Source organism: Pinus tabuliformis, chromosome 7 (assembly GCF_031772625.1).
Source record: "Pinus tabuliformis cultivar Carrire ecotype Pingquan chromosome 7, CPIR1, whole genome shotgun sequence".
NCBI lineage: Eukaryota > Viridiplantae > Streptophyta > Pinopsida > Pinales > Pinaceae > Pinus > Pinus tabuliformis.
The window spans coordinates 483,031,867-483,044,050 of record NC_142293.1 but is presented as its reverse complement, the minus strand read 5'-3'; positions in this window follow the sequence as shown (position 1 = coordinate 483,044,050).

Below are 12,184 nucleotides of genomic sequence, written 5' to 3'. Positions count from 1 at the left end.
CCTCGGAATTGATTCCAGTGGCTGAACACCCCCACCCTGAAGTCCCTGACCCAAACCCTAACCAGTCAGGGGATAAATCAGAGGACCCTAAAGAGCCGACGCAGAGGGGAAAAAAAGGAAGTGCTTCAAGGTCAGAAGCGAGGATGTCATCCTCAAACTCGGGGAGGACATTCAGTGGGGTGACACCATGGACACGGTGGACCGGGTTCTGGTAGGAAGAATTTGCAGCCGTAGTTATACAGCGGCTAGGCTTAAGATGTGGACCTCGGAGGTATGGGGGCAGCACCTGGCAGACCTCCCAACCGTACAAACCTTTGTTAGAGGATGGTTTGCTCTGCATTTTTCCAGAGCTGAGCACACAAACTAGGTCATGTCGTCTTTCTGGCATTTTGAGCATGCTCTAGTTCTTCTCTGGCGATGGAACCCTCTTTTTGACCCCACAAAAGAACATATAGGAGTCGACCCTATATGGGTTCGGCTACCAGGGCTGCCCCTACAATTCTGGTCAGAGGATATATTCCGCCGCATAGGCAACACTTTGGGAACCTATCTCAACCACGACAGAACATTTCTAGCCTCAGGTATGATGGCATATGCCAAGATTCTCGTTCACCTGGATATTCAAGGCGGTTTGTAGGAGCACATCACCTTACAGTGGAAATCCTTCTCCCGAAAGAAAACCCTAGACTACGAAGGTGTCCCTTTCTGTTGCAGACGTTGTCACAAGGTGGGACACCTGTACAAAGATTGTCTGTTGAACAAGAAGGAAAGGGTAGGAGATAGGGGGAAGGATACAATGTAGAACAAAGCACAAGCTCAGAATAGCCCTTCAGGGGGGAAGAGGTAGCAAATCTGGCACACGCTGATGCATTACCTGTGCCCACAAAGGAGACCAGAAAGAAGCAAGGAAAGGCACCCATCGGAGCACCCTCTCTGCCTCTTACCAAAGCAAGGGCAACTGCTGAGGCTACGTTCTCTATGGGTATGTCGACTGCAAACTCCTCCTCTGTTTACTCTAATGTATCTTCGCATTGCATTGAAATTAGTTATGAACAATTCAATTCAGTACAGTCTTTCTCTCAAACCTTCAACCCCCCCAAGGCTGTGGATTTCCCCATCAAACCCCCCTCCCCCACCATCTCCTACACTCAACCCTCTTTCCCTGATAATCCTCCCACTACTTCGAGCCCTCTACTTCCCAAATTCCCAACTACTTGATCCTCCCACTCATTCCAGCCCTCTACCTTTTAGATACCCCACCAGAGCAAGGTTTCACTCTCAGGCGACTGACTCTCTGGGTATCAGCCTCATCACCTCTCCCGCTCCTCTAAAATTGACTAGAGGCAGACCACCCTCCCTATCCAAAACAAAGCTACAAGTAGGGGAAGATATTGTTTCGGGAAAACAACATGCCATTGATTGGATACCTAGAGCAGTGAATACCCAAGAGCCCCCTCCTCCATGAAACTTCTCTCCTTCAATTGTAGAGGGTTGGCTAGCCCTACAAAAAAATTAGCCATGAGGATACTGCTCTTAGAAGAACCCGTTGATATTCTTTTTCTACAAGAAACCCTAGGTCAGGGTTGTGTCAGTACCCACCTCCTGGAATCCTGGCTACCTGGATGGACTTTCCACACCCTCGATGCATCAGGGAGGTCAGGGGGTCTTGCGCTAGGGGTAAAAAATCGATCTATCAGAATCTGTAATGTGTGGGGGAGTTCGAGCCTCCTAGGAGCTGATATATATTCCTCGGAACTTGATATTGAGCTCAGGATCATAAATATATATGGCCCTTGTCACAACAGGGAGGAATTTTGGAGCAGACTCCTAGACTCTCACATTCTTCAAAAGGACAATCTCGTCTTGGGGGGGGATATAAACTTCTCCATCAACTTTGTGGAATCATTGGGACACAATGCCCAAAGGGATATCCTCTCAAATTTTTTCGAGGCCAAACTGGAGGATCATAATCTCATAGATATCCCCTCCCCAAAAATATTGCCCACTTGGAGGAACAACATACCAGGAGCGGACAGTCTCTCTATAAGACTTGATAGATATATAATTAAGGAGAATATGCTAACCTTGGGATAGGGATATAGACAGTGGGTAGGCTCTGGAGGAATATCAGACCATAGGCCAATCTATTTGGAAATCAGAGGAGCTATGAACAAACCTAAAGGTCCTTTCAAATTTAATGCAGCTTGGTTGAGGGACGCTGAATATATCCAACTAGTAACAAATTATTGGAGGAATCATCCCCCAGCGACAAAAAGGACTATATCGGAAGGATTTGCAAAAAACCTAAAAGAACTCAAGAGCCTCTCAAAGAAATGGGCTCATAAGAAGAGAATGCAGGAAGACCACACTCTCAAACAAACTGAAGAAGCCATTGAGAAGTATGAAAATGACCATGAAGGGATCTTCTCCTCCCCTGAGCACAAAGAGCAGATAACCTCTCTGCTGGCTAAGAGAAACTAGATTTTGAAGGACAGAGAAGATAACTAGAGATTGAGAAGCAGAGCCATCTGGGTGAAGGAAGGGGATGACAATACCAAGTTCTACCATAAATTTTCAAATGGGAGGAAAGCTATCAATACTATTTGGTAGCTATTAGATGAACAGGGAGAACTAATGAACACCTTCCCCTAGCTGGCAGCTATGGCCTCTGCCCACTTCAGAAACATTTATAAGTCACCACCAAATGCCACCCTGGGAGACATAATGAGGAAAGCCCAACTATTCCCAAGGTTTGTAGAACAAGAAGAAAGTGGGGATTTGAAAAAGGAGGTCTCCCTGAGGGAACTGGAGGACACTCTCAAATGGTTTAAGCGAGATAAAAGCCCTGGTCTGGATGGCTGGAATGTGGAATTCTACCTGGCCTTTTTTGATACCCTGGGGGGGGGGGACCTATTACAAGTTATAGAGGAATGCAAAGCCTCTGGAAGAATGTATGAGGCTTACAAATCAACCTCTATCGCCCTTATTCCAAAATCGGACAAACCCACATCCTTCAATGATTTTCGACCCATATCCTTGTGTAACTGTATCTACAAGATCATCTCCAAGATTATAGCAAATTGACTCCAGCCAATCTTATCCAACCATATCTCAGCTGAACAATTTGAATTTTTACAGAATAGACAAATACATGAAGCAGTCGGAATGGCATAAGAGATTCTACATTCTATCCAGACCCACAAGCTGAAGGGTATGGTCCTGAAAGTTGACCTCTCGAAAGCCTTTGATAGAGTCAACTGGCTATACCTCAGAATGCTCTTAACGCACTTGGGTTTCCCATTTGAATTCATAAGATGGATTATGAGTTGTATCACTAATGTATCATACAACGTTCTCGTAAATGGTGCGGCCTCTCCTTTCTTCCACTCCGAAAGAGGCCTCAGGCAAGGATGCCCATTGTCCCCACTCCTCTTCTTACTCATCATGGAAGGTCTCAGCCGTTTGATTAAGGAGGACCATAGAAGAGGTAGACTAAGGGGGATCCGTATCACTGAAGGATGCACATTAACATACTTGCTCTTTGTGGACGATGTGCTACTTTTCCTAAATGGGAGTATAGGAGATGTGACTGCACTTCTCAATACATTCACTATATTCCTAGCAGCCACTGGCATGTTGGTTAACAATGAAAAATCCTCTATAATGGCTATAGGATGCACACCATATGAGGTCCAGTATGCCCTAAGAAGATTCCCCTATAACCTACTACAGCTGGACGAGGGATTAAAATATTTGGGTTATAGATTAAAACCACATGGTTATAAGAATGCTAATTGGATCTGGCTCATAACCAAACTAGAGAAAAGGCTAAACATCTGGTATCTAAAATATTTATCAAGAGCATGAAGACTGATACTCATAAAAGCATTGTTGGAAGCAACTCCAAATTATTGGATGTCTTTAACATGGATTCCTAAAGGAATGTTGTCCAGAATCAAAAAACTATGTTGCAGATTCATGTGGACATGGAATCAGCCCGGAAGGATTTTTGCCTGGTCAAATTGGGACTCTTTGGCACTCCCAAAGAAGTGGGGAGGATGGGGTATCAAAAGACTAGACTCTTTCTCCACAGCCATGGCAGCCAAACTAGGGTGGCAGCTAGTCACATCACATAGCCTGTGGACTAAGGTGGTCACATCTAAATACATAGCTCCTTTAAATCTTATGGATTGGAGTCGACAACATCAATGGACACAAGCTAGAAAATCAAACATATGGAAAGCAGTCCTACAAGCTATGCCCCTTATCAGGGATGGACTCACACGACGAATAAAGTTAGGAGAAGCTGTTAAAATAGGGATGGACCCTTGGATTGGATGTGGGAACACTCACAGACTTCCACAAGAGCTCAGAACATACCTCACTTCTAGAGGGATCTCACACCTTAACCAAATAGCAGACAATGACCGCTCTACATTTTTGCAACAAGCTTGGAAATCTAGGAGGACATTACAGATCCCTCGACAATGGCAGCAACATTGGAAGGAATACACGGAGGCACTCACATAAGCATGGAAAATACTCACCTAAGGAGGGATACATAACTCTTATGAACTCTCTGAAACCACTGTAGTGTGAACCTTGGTGGAGAAGTATATGGAAACTTAAAGCACCCCCCAGGTCTAGGCTCCTCATGTGGACCATTCTGCGTCACAAAATCCCAACAGGAGAAAATTTGATCAAGAGATATTTTCATGGACCGTTTTAGTGCGGCCTTTGCAAAGCCGGCAATGAAACTCGGAATCATCTCTTTCTTACTTGCCCATGCACAAAGGAGCTTTGGAATACTTCATTCTCATATACCTTTGCTCCCTAGGTGGCAGGGAACAACTGTTCAGGAAGCCTGGGAGGGATGGTGGTCCACTGTATCCTCGGAAAGAACAAAAAACATCCCTTTACTTACTTGTTGGGCCATTTGGATTGTCCGAAACAGAATCATCTTTCAAAATTCTCCCCCCCCACTGGCTGGCCATCACTGCACAAATCCTTAGTAGACAGCCAACAGATTCCAGAGGAGGAAACAAATCCCAATCCTAGGCATATCATCCCTGAGAGCATAAACCAAACTCACCCCTGGGCATACTTTGATGGCTCAACTCAAGACATTGGATGTGGGGCAGGAGCTATCCTCCATGTTACAAATCCAAATGGGTTTGGGCAGAGGGATGAACAATTTTGCTGAGCTCTCAGCAGCAAAATACACCATTCACTTTGCTTTGGAAAAATAGTGCAGAAACTTAAAACTATTTGGAGATTAAAAAACTATATGCAATTGGATAAACAAAGTTACAAATTGCCATGATTTTTCTCTGAGACACATCATGGAAGAAATTTTCAGACTCATAAATTTTTTTGACACATTTACTTGTCAACATATATATAGGGAGCAAAACACAGCTGCCGATCTACTATCCAAGGAAGCAGCGCACAGGCCTATAGGAACTTGGAGCATACTAGAGCAAATTGATGGAACCTTTCATCAGTATTATCATAGACCTTTTATAGAAATATCAGATTAGTAAAGCTTAATGGGAGCTGGACATAAAGTTTTGCTATATATTTTTTGTTGTCTTTATATAAATATTATATGATGTTTTTTATCAAGCAATTTCTACACATGACAATTATTTCTTGATACTCTTTGCGTAGAGTAAGTACATAAAGCATTTTGAAAATCATAGCTCAAAGCAGTGTCTCCCTACATGGAGTACACCTCTCTCTATTTTGAATACTCAACAGGATAGGCTTCTAGCCCACAGTACAATATATGCCACTGGCATGTGAAAAATGTAATTTTCCTCATTAATGAAAATTATGACTTTTTCCAAAGAATATATATATATATATATATATATATATATATATATATATATATTTCCCTTGGAAAAAGTCATAATTTTCATTAATTGTGGAAGCAGTTGTTGAAGAAGATCAAACTATGTTGAGGCGACTGGGATTGTTATTTGATATAACAATGATGATTTATACAACGGGAGGGAAGGAAAGAAGCGAGGAAGAGTATAAAGGGCTGTTCCAGAGATCAGGCTTCGCTAGCTACAGGATCGTCAAGTTGCCTTTCCTTCAAGTGCTCATGGTGCTCTCCAAATCCTAAAAATAGGTCCTCTTTTTAAATGTAGTCCCACGGATTTGTCGTATAAAATATATGTACATTTTTTTTCAATCCTCTACTGTCACGTAGAAAATATTTAATCAGTCTCTATCGTGTACATCCACCGAGATGTCGGAGCATGCTAGTGAAAAAAAGAAGTCCTCTCTTCTATCATGATGGTGGTTTGAGTTTAATAGCATATAATTATTACTTTTAGAATATATATGGTAGCGAGGTTGTAAAATGTTATGTTAGGTTGGAAAATGTTATGTAATGTAATGTTATTTTGAAGATAAGTTTGTTATTTATTTGATGAGTTTATTTTTGAGGATTGTGGTTTAGAAGTCCATGGTATTTGTCCATGGTACTTTCTTAGATTCATGTTAATTTTAGAGTTTTTTTTGAACACTAGGTAAATCCGCATTTAAAATAAATTTAGTCTAATATTTATTTCCAAATATAATTATCTTAACTCTTATTTTATAACTAAGATCCATCTTAACTCCGGATATCTATCAAGCGCCGAGAGGGATCAAATCTCTTGAGGAGCAAACCTATTTTTTGAGTGCAAAATTTGAGGAAAATCTCTTGCGGAGCAAACTTTTTTTTTGAGTGCAAAAATTGAGGAAAGGTTTGCACCCTCAGAGATTTGATCCCTGTCGAAGCTTGATAGATCTGAAGTTAAGATAGATCTAGGTTGGTTTCAGTGGTGTTTGGCCAAAGAAAATCTAATGAACATATGATTAATTTATCAACAATATGTAAATTCATTTAATATTAATATAATCATTTTAAATATGCTAAATATGTCTCAGATTAAGTCATTTTAATTTTAAATTTTCTTAGTTACTTCAGTTTGTTGAGATGATAAATATTGTTAATAATTTTAATGATGAAAAATGAGGAAATACAAATTTTGAATGTAAAGTGACAATGTAATAGTGTTGAATGATAGAAAATGTGAATTATAAGAATATAGTCAATTACAAATAGACTTCATTTTGATTAATCTCAAATTATTTTCTTTTACTATTCTTATTGTCACACTTGTTACATTTGTCATCTTTTCATATTGATTATATTCTCTTGTTACATTTGCCATCTTTTCATATTGATTATATGAAAAGGAAAGGTTAAATCGTAAACCATTTAAATCTTTAGCTTGAGCTATTGTAGTAAACATCATACCTTGTCTCTCTTTCTCTCCAATATTAAGAGGTTGAATTACTATAGCACAAAAATCAATGTACCATCATACATCCAATTACATCAAGTCAAAAATTAACATCTACACTCAAATCAATGCATCTAATGCAAGAAATAAAATAAAATTAGAAAAAAACTTTTACACTAAAATCAGTACATCTAATCAAATAAGATTAGAAAACAACATTTACACAAATAAATAAATTAAAAGAGATATATGAATGAGATAGCACTTAAATCAAGTCTTACATATAGTTGTGGGCACTGACCCAATTTTGAAGGATTACTTTTATTTTTAAGTTTCAAAGAAATTGAAAAATAATAAATTAAATATAAATTTGAAAAGTAATTATAAAGAAATTTTCATTCCAAGGGTTTGTTTAATTGGTGGAATCACCTCCCTAATGGGAGGTCACTGGGTCAAAAGCCAATGGGATGTGATCTCTTTGGGTAGATTTGCCTAAATATCTTTTTAGGTGGATTTGCCTAGATACTTCCTCAAAAAAAATTATTAAAACATTTTGTATATTCTATTTTTTTTATAGATTATATATACATTAATAATAATAAAAATTATATTAATAATAATTACACCACTTATTCATTGAGTGACACTATAGAACTTTAAACACAATCACACTTTTTTATTTTTATTTTTTATTTGTTTTAGTGAATACTAATATAAGAGTGTGTAATCTATATTTACCTATGATGCATAAGCACTACATCTTATGTTCACATTTTGAGCATATACTTAATAATGAGATTTATGTTCATTTTAAATCTTATTAGGAAAGAATAAATTTTATCAAAATATTATAAATGCTACTAAAAAATTCTACTTGCATTATGGACTTAAATGTATATATATTGTTTATTATTTAACTTAATATGTTCAAGATCTATATAAACACAAAACTAAATGAAATTACTCATCAAAGACCACTAAATATGCTACTTTTATGGAGAGCATTAGTTGTTCAACTTATCTCTCAAATCATGCAAAATGCATAAAATAGTGTGTTATTAGAGCATAATCCCTAATGCATACATTTGAAAATAATAAAGATTATGATATATTCTATCTAGTTTTCTTTAAAATCCCACCCTATCTAAAAAATGGTATTCCAAACATTAATGCTAGAAAGGATGTGTCTCCTTGACCTTAGACTTAGGATGAGGTAATGGGAAAGAAAGGATGTGTCTCCTTGACCTTAGACTTAGGATGAGGTAATGGGAAAGAGAGCTCTTAGGCATTCTCAAAATATTTGGAAAGTAATATAGATGTTGGTAGAAACATGAATAAGATACCAAAGAAAATGAAATTATTGTAAGTGTGATGCCAATTCTTATACTGACAAAAATAAACAATGCTCGTAAGACATAAATTCAAGTGATGTTCAAAGATTTACATTAAATATTTCACTATGTATAGTTAAATAAAATCTTTAATTCCCAATCTTTCAATATTTCAATAAATAGAATATTTGAATGTCCATATTAAATAACATAAATTTATATAAATTAAAAATAAAATAATTTAAATTTAAATTTTCTTATATTTTTTTTTTTCCAAAGGAAAAAACAGTAACTTTTATTAAAAAGATAATGAAAAGTTACAACTAGCATATGCACTGAAAACATTCTGTAAGCTGCCACAAAGGCTCGAGTGCTTTCGCACCCCCTGCATCGTTAGGAGACTAACGTGCACAGAGAATAAGAGAAGAGAAGAGAGGAGAAAGAAAGAAAAGAGGCAGAAAAACTGAATTCCGGCAGTGAGTAAGACTCACGCTTCAAGTTTTTCTCCCCTTTTTCTTTTCGACCTTACGCCACTCTCCATGAGTGGGTTCGGTCGAAGCTATGACTATCCGTGTTTCTGAATTCGATGGTCCAGTTTCTTTGTCTGAATCTGAGGTATTAGAGTGATGTTTTCGTTTGATGCCTCCCGTGCTTGGATCCACTCTTGTCATCTCTGTCTGGTTGTTCAGTGTGGTTCCCTTTTGATTCTCCATTTCTTGAGATACCTCAGTCTTCTCTGCAGGGATCTCTTCCACCTCTGCTTCTGATTCTTCTTCCTCTGAATCTGGGGGTGAAAATTTCCATCCTTTCTTCTGCTTCCCTTTCTGCTTCTTTTTACTGTTTAAACTCTTGGCTTCTGGACATGTGCTTTGTAAGTGTCCTGTCTGCCTACAAAGCCTGCATCTGAAAGCGGTTTTTTCATAATCTAGTACTTGCACCCAGTTTTGTTGTTTGTAGATCAGCCTTATATTCTCCGGCAACCCTTTACTTAAATCTACTTCTACACATATACGTGCGAAAGTATAGATCCTTTCATCAATCCTTTCCATGTATGTTTTGATATATTTCCCTATGCTGTTCCCAATGCTTTCCAAGACTTGTTCATTCCAAAAGTACAGAGGAAGATTGTATAGTCTAACCCATACCGGCATTTTGGTTACAGTCATTTTGTTTGGATCAAAGTCTGGAAACCATGGGGTCATAAACAGCCCCGATGTTCCCCAGAACCATGGCCCAGTACTGATGATTGTATCTCTGACTTCCTTGGATGTAAATCTTACTATAAAAAACCCCTTTGAGCACAAATGAATATCGCATTCCATTGTCCAGCTGGTGAAGATCCAATGGAATAGGTCCAACAGTTTGGGCCAAAAGCTGTTAAAACGACATATTAGAGCTTGCGATTCATAGGACTTAACGAAATCGTCAAGCCCTGAAGAATCTAAATTTAAGGCTAGGGTTTTCTCTGACTGATCTACAATGTATGGCTTGGGTATATTCCCGCCTTGATCTGAAGAGGACTCTGTGTCTCTGCTGCCCTGAAGAATGTTTTTGTAGGATAACCCTCCCTTGGGTTGGTGCTGGGGTGCAGGTTTTTTTCCCTTGTCTCCCCCTAAGGAGCTTGGCTGTCCCTGAGACGGAGCCCCTCCTCTCAATCTAAAGTTTAAAGTAATGATTGATCCTGGCCCAATCTCATAGCTATCCATCGACCTAAGATCCTGGAGAGACCACCTGCCACTGACCAGATGTTGGATCTGAACTGGGTATCCCATTTCTGCCCAGATCTGTTGTTTCAGCTGCAAGGAGGTGCTTCCTGCATGAATCCATACTAAACGAGTTTTTCCCTGAGGGGGTTTTATCAGAATCTGAAACCAAGAGCTATTTTTGGTTACCTGTTTTCTGCGTTCTGGCTGAGCTCTGCCTGAACCAGTGTATATGCTAGTTGTCGGATGGTCAAGCTGTGTGCCTTTTTCCAGATCTTGCCTCTTATTGGGTCGATCTGCCTTCTGTGTCGGTCTTCTGTCTATCTTCTGCCTGGATCTAGACAGATCTGATAGAGCTATTCCGGATCTGCGATATTTGGCCCGATCTGATGGGCTATTTACCAGATCGAGGCTCCTGTTGGGGCGATCTCCCAATTGCACTGCGCATTCTGCTAACCCTCTGTTGTAATGATACCAATGTCCTCCGATCTGCCGCCTGGGTACTTGGGTAAATTGATTCGTTCTAGATCTGCAACGATTAGGGCTCAGATCTGGTAGATCCGTCCTCGGTCGGCTGAGATTGGACCATGAAGAATTATAGTGGGTTAGATCTGCTTCTCTCAGTCCTCCATCCTTGCATGCAGAAGTCGCAGGTGAAGGAACAATGTTGGCGTGAGCAATAAGACCAAAACCTGGCGATTTCCCATCTCTTCGGTGGATTTTGAGCCAAAAGGCCGTTTTCGTGTGCAGTTTTCTGGTCCCATATCTCTTCGCTTCCGAGTCCGCCTCTGATACATGATTTGGGCGATTTTCTGCTGTCTCGGAGCCTTCAGATATTTCCCAGACGTTGGGCCGCTTTGCCAAGCCCGTGCGGCAGTCCGATAATTATTAGAGCCTACGCTCTTGTGGCCAGTCCAGTGGAGGATCGTGGCTTTGGCTAGCCCTGCATCGCCTCCGCCAGAGATCGCAGAACCAAAGGTTTCGTTACCTGTGCAGAAAGAACCCTCAACGGTGGCCATATCTCCAAATCGGTAGCGATGCCCTTGGTTTCAGACTTCCAGATTCCAGCGATCGTTTTCATTAGTAATGTTCTTTCTTATATTTTTATTTTCCATTATGAGAGAGATAATTAATTTATCTTATTCTTAATACAAAATTGATATATAACATTTTTTATCTGATAATTTTATATTAATTAAAAGTAAAGTAATTTAAATTAAAAATTTTCTTATAGTTTACCTTCCATTATAAATAAATATGTAATTTATTTTATTCTTAATACAAAGTTGATATATAATATTTAAAAAATATCATAGCATTTTTTTGATGTAAATTATGAAATTAGGAAAAAATTATTATATTTATTAAAATTATATTCATTAAATTAAAATTTGTTTAAATTTGTTCGCTTGGGGTAGCTCAATTGATAATGATTGTGGAAATGAAGTCTCATCTAATTAGAAATCCTAGATACAAATACACTTTATAATTCAAATTAATTTTTGGTTATTCAATTAATTTTTGTTTATTTTGAAATAATAAATCTACAATTTAGTTGAAATTAAAAATGCTTTAAAAAATTTGATGTGAATTATAAAACAAATATTTCATTAATACAGAATTTTAGAAAATGCTTGTTGTGGTTTTAATTTAAATTATCCAAATTTATTGTAGTTTTTCCATCTACTCACTCCTAGTTTTATATATGTTGGTAAATGGATTATTTGAGCTATTTATCAATTGGTTACCAACTAATAAATTATATATGAACCATTGTCTTTTTCATTCCTCAAATTTTTTTAATATAATCCAAGTTTGTATTTCATGTATAATTTAAAAATAAATA